This window comes from Pteropus alecto, unplaced genomic scaffold (genome assembly GCF_000325575.1).
Source record: "Pteropus alecto unplaced genomic scaffold, ASM32557v1 scaffold139, whole genome shotgun sequence".
Lineage (NCBI taxonomy): Eukaryota > Metazoa > Chordata > Mammalia > Chiroptera > Pteropodidae > Pteropus > Pteropus alecto.
In genome coordinates, this window is record NW_006443567.1 from 3,309,505 (window position 1) to 3,318,295 (window position 8,791).

General features: G+C 40.8%; 1 protein-coding gene across 3 annotated transcripts in view; it reads left to right on the forward strand.

The window, feature by feature from the left end:
* FGF13 (fibroblast growth factor 13) overlaps positions 1 to 8,791 on the forward strand; it is a 467,301-nt gene that overhangs the window by 267,930 nt on the left and 190,580 nt on the right. The gene's annotated exons all lie outside the window — the stretch shown is intronic.

The following is an 8,791-nucleotide window of genomic DNA, read 5'->3' on the forward strand; positions in this document are numbered from 1 at the left end:
ATTATCATGGCATCATGACCCATCCAGTTCCTGCTTTTCCTGTGAACCCGAGTCCAGGCTGAAGACCTTTCCTCAAGCTGTTTATTATAGCTATTGCTGGAGCACATTACAAGTCCAGTTACACCATTTAAGCTGTGTGCCTCCAGGGAACTTCTGGGAGAAGAGAAGCAGGCTGCACTTGATCAGCAGCAAAGAGGCGAAAATGAAGCCAGTAGCAGAGGCAGGAGTCCTTCTCTTGCTGGACTTTCCCAGTTAGGCATGCCTACTGCATCTTCTACTTGCCTCTGCCACTTCCTCCATTCATTGCAACCACCCTAAATATGGATATCAAAAAGAATTCCGTGTTTCTTTTTTGTCACCAGAAATCTGGTAAGGGACTCCTAAGTTCCCAGCAGAATAGAAGAAAGTTTAAAGAAATAGCCTGCAGCAAAAGATTGACCACCCAAAGTAGCACATGGGTCAGGCCATGATAATTGGCACTTCCTAAATCAGAGTGTGACCCACAGTCCCCCGCCCCCAGCCCAAAACATTTTGTCGGGGTTTCACCTGAGGTTCTCTGCCAACTAGGGACTCACTCACAGGTGATGTCTGAAAGCTCTGAGAATATATCATATATGTTAAGCCTGTCTTTGAGAAGTTGTCAGTTAAATAATTGCTACACAAAGACCTTGTGATAGGAAAGAGGAAGGAACTGCTGTAAAAGGTTACTGATTGTGATGCTTTTGCATTTCATAGGAACTCGAAAGGTACCACTCAGCAATTAAGGAGAAAGCAGGGGGTTCAATTCCTTGATGGTGCCAATAGGCATGGCTCAAAAGACCAGGTTTCTCAGGTTGAATTTAATTAATGCAAACATTGGGGGCCTGTCAGAAGGGACTAACTGGCAGGGACTGTCAGAAAAGGCAGGCAGGTCATATTTGGGAATCTGTGCTGCCTCCTGGTAGGAGCGCTTTGCTCCAGTGCAATCTAAGAGGAAGTATTCACAGCTGCATTTCTTCTTTGCGTTAATGTCTCTGTCCCCATGCATGACCTGCATTTTCCCTCTCCACCCTCTTCTTGCTGCTTTGAAATAGCACTTCCTACTGAGGTTCCTATGGGATTACGAGAACATCATCAATAACTAGTGATTTCCATGGCAGCAGCAGGTTTTTAAATTAACATGGCAGCCTGCTTTTTCCATCTGTGAAGGATCAAATCGGCACTCACTCACATCTCCCCTCCCTTCTGCGTCTTCTTTTCCTTATTCCTCACTCCTATTTATCCTGGCCTATGAGTACAGGTCTCCTGGCACTGGCGTTGGCCATGAAAAATAATGTATCTGCCATGAGCCAATCTGGCCAGCAGAGCTTGACATTCTGTAGAGGTTTTAGGACTTTTCCAATAGCCTGACACCATGATTCTGAGCATTCAGAAATATTGATGGGGATATTTTTTGGGGAAAAACTCAACTCTTTTTCTCCTGCTGTCCAAGTTGTGAATGAATAAGAAGTCAAAAGAGAGAGATATATGAACAATAAAATATCACCTTTATTCTTAATAAAGCTAATATTAGGAGATGAGGCTTTTATCTGTGAAAAGGTGGACATTCTAATAATGAACCCCATACTTAGACAGATGAATCCACTCAGTCCTAGCCATCTCTGGATTATACTAGACTCCTGGCTTACTCCCCTATTCACCACCTGGCACAGGGCCTCCACCTGCAAAAATTAAGGCATAGAGGAGCAGAGGAGAATGCATGTGTTTTGTGGTAAGCTGGCTCCTAAGGAGAAAGAGAAAAGGAAGGAACTGGCCTAGGGATGCTAGTTTCTCTTTTAAAACCTCACCAATACTCTATCCAGAAAATAGTGAATGATGGGGCAGAGAGAAGCCAGCTGTGTTAGGCTGTTGAGTTTCATAGTGAAGAAAATATAAAGGAGAGAGAAGAACTCCCCAACCTCCTGCAAATTAAGCAATGGAAAAGATTAGAGATCGTCTGGTCAATTCTATTTGAGAACATCTGGGCTCACACAGATGATGTGACACACAGAGTGAGCGTAGGCTCTTAAGCTGGGCTAGGAGTCGAGATACCTCAGTTCTACAGTGGATTTTCCTCCGTCCCTCTCTCCCACTAGCACTTAGAGTGTTAGATTTGTTTGGTGGAATCTTTGACATGACAGAAGAAAAATAGATTCATAGAAAGGAAACAAGTTTCAAGAGAATTGATTTCTCAAGAATGTTGTTTTGCAAACTGCCCATCATCGTCTCCATCACTGCCATTAATACTCTCATGCAATGTTAATGTTTGGGTACCTACTTGATCATATTCTGTACAGATGTGTTTAGCACAGTGAGACGGCAGGGGAGAGCTAAATGTGAGGAGAATTCTCTCCTATGCCTCAAGAGTAGAATTTCCTAACCCACAGTAAATATGTTACCTCTGGGAAGTGTATATTCCATGGAATTATCATTCTCAAAGGGGATCTGCATACTGTTAGACATAACTTCTGTTCATAAGAGTCTATATTCCTAGAGTATGCACCCAGATTTCAGCCACTTCTTATCTATACCAGTAATTACTAACTACTATCATTGGTTGCCTGGATTATAGCACTAACCTACTGACGAGTTTCTCTGCTCCTGTACTTGTGCCCTGAAGTCTGTTCATAGCAGCAAGACTGACCTTCTGATCACATAAGCCAGATCACATCACTCTTCTACCTGGAACCATTCTTTGGCTCCCTGCCACTCAGAATTAAAGCCAGAGTTATTACAGTGGTCTACATGGCTTCCTGTCACCTCCTACCACTTTCCTCCCCAACTCCAGTCTCTCAGCTCCAACCACACTGGCCTCCTTCCTTTTCTAAAAAAGAAAAAAAAAAAGAAACCCAGCAAGTCATACTCCCACCTTGGCATCTTTGCATTTTTGATCCCTCTCCTGGGAACACTCTTCTAGATGCCTCAGTGACTCACTCTGTTCTGGTCTTCCTTCAGGCCTCTGCTCCAACATTACCTTCTCACTAATACTTTCTGTGTTATTTAGATTAGGCTAGGTTGTAGTGCAGTAACAGAAAACTAACTGATATGTCAGGAGCTTAACTTGTAAAATATTTTTTATCTCACTGTATGGGTCTAGCAGAAATTCAGAGCAGCTCCCTTCCCATCAGTGCCTCAGATATCCTAGGAGGTCTCCTCTTACTGATTTGTTTACTACCTGTAGACTCTCCCCTGCTATATACTGTATGTGTTGAATAGTGCCTGGCATATAGTAGGTTCCCAGTAAGTATTCATTGAAAGAATACTGAACAAGTTAGTATTATGAGTGGGCATGGAAAATGAAAAGGGCAAAGAAAGCAACTTTGGGCATGTGTCTTCTTCTCAGGTGGAAGATGGTGAAGAAATGTCAATTCCACATACTATATTTGATTATTGTTATTAAAGTGACTGTAGAAGGCTTATGGACTTTAGAACCTAGTTAGGTTTTCAGCATTAAGGTTTAGATATTGTATTAGTTTTTTATTGCTGCCATAACAAATTGCCACGAACTTAGTGGCTTAAGCAACACAAATTATTATCTTATACTTCTCTAGGTCAGAAGTCAGACAGACGTCTACCCGGAACAAAACTAAGGACTTGGCATGGCAACATCCCTTTCTAGAGGCTCTAGAGGACAATCTATTCTCATCCATTTTGGTTGTTAACAGAATTCAGGTCCTGGTGAGATGGAGATTCCTATTTTCTTGCTAGCTGTCAACTGAGGGCCATTCCCAGCATATAGGTGAGAACTGCATTTCTTGAATGTGTTGAGGACCATTTGAGCTTGCAAATTGATGAATATGATGTTGCGGCCAAATTAAACTGACTGCCTTTTGATGAGCTCGAGTGCAACTTGTGACTAACTAGGAAGAGAAGGATTTAACCAGTGAATATTTTAAATGAAACAAGATGTGCCAGGACTCACATCTCGAACAGTTAGAAGAGCCTTCTCCTACTTCTTTTCACTCTATCTTCTTTTCTCTTTTTACTGCTTCTGGAGTCACTGGCACAGACATATTATGTGGAATGTGAGGTAGCACAAAGCCCCAATGACATATACATGCTTTATTTTTTCTTTTGAGAAATGGTTTTGATACATCAGCCCACATACCGATATTTGCTTTATGATTCTTGCCAAAAGGTCAGTTAATATGGGCCGCTAATGTATTTGAGTGAATTTTCATCCATGTCACTGTAGGTGGAAGGAGGTCAGTGGGTAATAGAACCCCATATGATCACAGAACACTAGCAGGAAGAGGAAATAAGAGAACTCTCCTTACCTGAAAATAAGGGTAGTATTTCCTGACTAATGAAGTAAAATGTGTTTGCTACTTACTTTTTGGCAGGGGGCAGGGGATGTGGAGAAGCAGAGGTGAGTTTGATGGCATTGGACTCTCTCAGTTATATAACTTTAAAGCAACTATACTGTAATGTATAGTTTTCAAGTCACTATCACTAGGACCAAGGGATTTCTGGCTGTCGACAGAGCACGTAAGGTGGGATTTCCTGAGCTCTCGAAGTATCCCAAGAACTTGGGGCAACCGAAGATTTGGATCAGAGATCAGCTTTCAAAACCTGAAATAAGAACATGAAGGAAATAGTGATAATGAGTCATGCAGGGCGCTTCTGGCATGCCATGTGAAGAAGAATGGTGTTGATGAGCACATTTTCCAGGAAGACCTGGGTATAATACTTGAGAGTGACTCTATAGTATACTCGCGAGGATACCTCAGTCCTCTGAGATTTGATGCTCTAGAAATGGAAAAAAATGATAGAGAAAACAGGCTTTCTATAGCAATTTAGCCCAAGAAAGGTCTTAAGATCAAAGGCTGAAAAAATTTCAGGCAAGAAAGTTTCTGTGAGTAGCTATAACATCATTTTGTGAGCCTAACTAGAAATCCTGTACTAACATTTATATGCATGGAGAAAGAGGCAAAATTTAGTGCAAAAGTAACAGCTGGAATCAATCTGTAAGTAATCTGTAAAGGCTGCCTAGGTGTTTCAGTCCCTCGGACATGGTGGCCAGAAGCACATTACATTAAAGACAAAATGAGTGAGGCTAAATAAAAATTTTCAATGAAGCCAGTTATAGACATTTTCAAGAAATTCCAGATGGGATTCTGGAATAAATACCATTTGTCAATTTATTACTATGTGAGCAGTGTGGCCATCCTTCCCCGCTGCCCATGGGTCATTTTCCCCCTATTTTGGTAAGGCCAGAGAGGGTTTCTCAGCCTCCTTTCTTTCTTTTTTCTCATCTCCACTTGAGCCAGGTCTTCGCTTGGCTGGCTTGCACAGTGGTGCCTGAGGAGAATCACCTAGTGTTTAGAAATGCCATTGGTGCTGCCCAATGTCATCACTCCCTGAAAGCCTTTGCCCTAGGCTGAGGAAGGACCCCACTGATGTGTACCAGTAGTGTTTTACATCTTGCCAATCAGAGGCTTCCTATGACCTGGATAATTGGCATGCTCACTAGTGCATTTTTCTCTCTTTCTGGTCTGGACTGTGTGGGCCAAACTCACATGAATAGAATAGCTGAGTCCTTGCAGGATGTTGAAATCTCTGAGGGTCACAAAGGGACTTCAGGACTGATACAGCTTCTTTACAAAGAGGCTCATAAACCATATGGCCTTTACCCATCAAGTCCACTGATTCTCATATAAGAAGAGGGATACTACAAGCATCTAGTGGGTAGAGGTCAGGGATGCTACTAAATATCCTATAGTGCGTAGAACAGCCTCTTAAAACAAGTAAGTATCTAGCCGCACATGCTAAAAGTGCCAGTGTTCAGAAACCCTAGCCTAGTCCAAATCACTTATTTTAAAGATGAGAAAACTGAGGCTCAGGGATGTGACATAGCATTCCAAAGGTCACCCAGAAAGTCAGCAGTGACTCAGGTTGGGGATTCTGGTTCACCAGAATTCATTTCTCAACAGTTTCTTCGCTGTCATGGACAGATAGTGTTTCCTCCATGGCAGGTGCCAGGTAATTTACTGAGCTCTTCCTATGTATTTTCTCTTCTTAGCATACACCTTTAAGGTAGGCATGGCTCTTCCTAGAAGGGCCTCAATTTATGCATGTGCAAAGCCTTGAAGGCCAATAGGAAAGTAAAGGTGATACCAGAAGAGGCATGGTTCTTGTCTTCCAGGAGCTTACATTCAGGTTGTGAAGGAAAGACATATATATGAAAATAATTATCAATCTAACTTTTCAGTAAAAGCCTGTGATATAAACAAAAAGCTGTCCCAAGACAAGACCAGATAAATTTCCTAAAATGTTATATGGAGAATAAGAGTTAGAATGAGCCACTTACTTTAGCTTTGAGAGACGGCTGCATGAACAGGAGGGCATCCTTCATTTGGTCAATGAGAATTCTTTGAGTGTGTTATTATGAGCAAGGCACAGTGCTGGACCCCACATATTAAATGATAAATGGGACAAATAATATATTTGTTTCAGAGAGCTTGTATTTTTGTGGGGAGATTCAGAGACAAATACAGATACTCGTATATAAAATAATAACAGGTTGTGACAAGTACAAAACTACCTAAGGTGGCTGAAAAGCCATCTTTGAGCAAGTGGCATTTAAGTAGAGCCCTGAAGGATGTAAAGGGGGAAACCATATGGAACAGCACTTGCAGGGTCTTTAGTCAGGAAAAAGCCTGGCATATTCTAGACACTAATGGAAACTAGTGTGAGCAAGACCTGCAATGGAAATAAGGAAGCAGGGGGCTACTATGGAAGGGAGTTAGCATTTCGTTCTTTCATGAGAAGATCATAACAGCGTGAATGAACAGAATTTGAAAGGAAGACCTAAGAATGGAGGGGATTGCAAATGAGAAGGTAACTGAAATTCCTAGAACTATTTTAAAGCTTGAATATTCTATCTTGGCTAAATGAAATGACCGTTAGTATTGATCGATTTCATTCAGTGCAATGTTTACTTAGGTTACTCATTTACATTTAAGCCTGACATCTTGATAGTGTCCACTGTGGCAGTAAAGCTTGAATATCACATACAGATAAGTAGGTGGATAGTTAGCTAGGAAGTAAAATGGAGATCTTGAGTTTACTCCTCCTGTGGTTGAAAGAACTTTTCAGCACGACAGGTGCTCAGTGACATGGAAGAGTAATCTAATTACTCCAAGTTTTTTCCTCATTATATGAGGTCCTTTGATAATCTCTACATTTTGCTATATTTTCTGTTTCATAGGTGATTTTAACTATTTGCTTGTTGGAATTACTAACATATGTCTAATAACTTTGGTTGGTAGTCCCATGGCTGTATGTGATTTTCATTGCTCTGGTGATCTCAGATTTACTTTGATTCAAATCATGTATTATTAAGTATGTTGAGTCATCTTTGTGATGAGTTAATTTTAAAGCAAAAAAAAAAAAAAAACAGCATCATCAAATAATTGAAGGCTTGTTAACTACTTCCAGCTTGAAGTCAGCAAACCTTGTAAATTACAGCGTCCTGGTGAGGTGAAGGTGCCTTTGTTTAGTAAGTCTCTAAATAGTTTCCTAGAGACTTACTTTTCTATCTTTGAATAAAGAAAGAAAAATTTGTTGAAGACAGGGGTAATCTTTGAAACTAAAATATACCGAAGAACCCAATCCCTCTTTAATATATCAATCTTTGTACAAAGCAGACTTACTGTAGACTTAGTGGTAAACATCCTGGAATCCTGGCTTCTAGGCTGGGCTTTTCTAATAAAACTGTGACTTATCAAGTCACTTTCTCTCTCCGAGCTTTATTTTCCATATGTTTTAAGACAGACGGGTTGCATTATATTCTTTCTAAAGAAATTTCATTTGGAATGACATGGAGGATTACATTGTAGTGTTTGTGATCCTAGTAAATATTTGGGTAGCTGTTTCATGTAGCCAATGCTATATGTATCGATAAAAGTTATAAAGTAAAACAAGAATTGAATTTTCTAAACCTAGGAAGGATAAGTGATAGTTAACTTCTTTAATTAAAAAAATATATATTTAAAAGGTCTGTCTATTACACTGGAATTATTTAAGTTTATCGATGATTAAGTTTAGCTATAGGTTGGTTATTTCCTTATCTCTAGTTTGAAATAGGAGTACTGCATTTCTGTGAATGGGAGTGGCTTAGGCCAGGTCATCAGGTCATCTTCCCTTACCATGATTGCCTCCCACTCCCGACCTTGTCCTTGATCTTGGTGATTGCTGAGAAGCCTGGAGGAGAGTGGGGATGGTTTAATGGCAGTCTAGCACTCCTATTGGGAAACCAATTCCAGATGCCCGACTAATGCTTAATAGGCTACCTTTTATACCGGGAACTAGCTCTTTCATAAATTGTGCTCGTAACTATCATCCCACCAATAAAGTCACTTATTTTTGTCACCTCCATGTCTGACTATGCTACCCGTCAGTGTCTGCATGTCCGTGGATGTGTGGATTTGCATATTTGTACTTATCTCTTCCAATTCTCTACTACTCTTGTGGGACTTTGGAATCCTGAGTAGGTGGGTTGTGTGATCAAGGACAAGGGCACTGGCTATGTGGGCACAATTTCCTGACAAAGTCTTACTCCTTGGCAGCTATTGTCATGGGGCTCAGCAGCCTTTCTCAGAGCATGGGGACACACAGTCCCAAAATCAACAATGAGCCATATACCATGTTATCTGCCTTGAAGAGTCAAGTTGAACCTCTGAAACTGGAGGAGGTTTTATATAAATTCATTGTCTACCTAATCACTGGAGTCTTCGGTCTATCTCAAAGATTGGTTAAATCTATTGTTGGG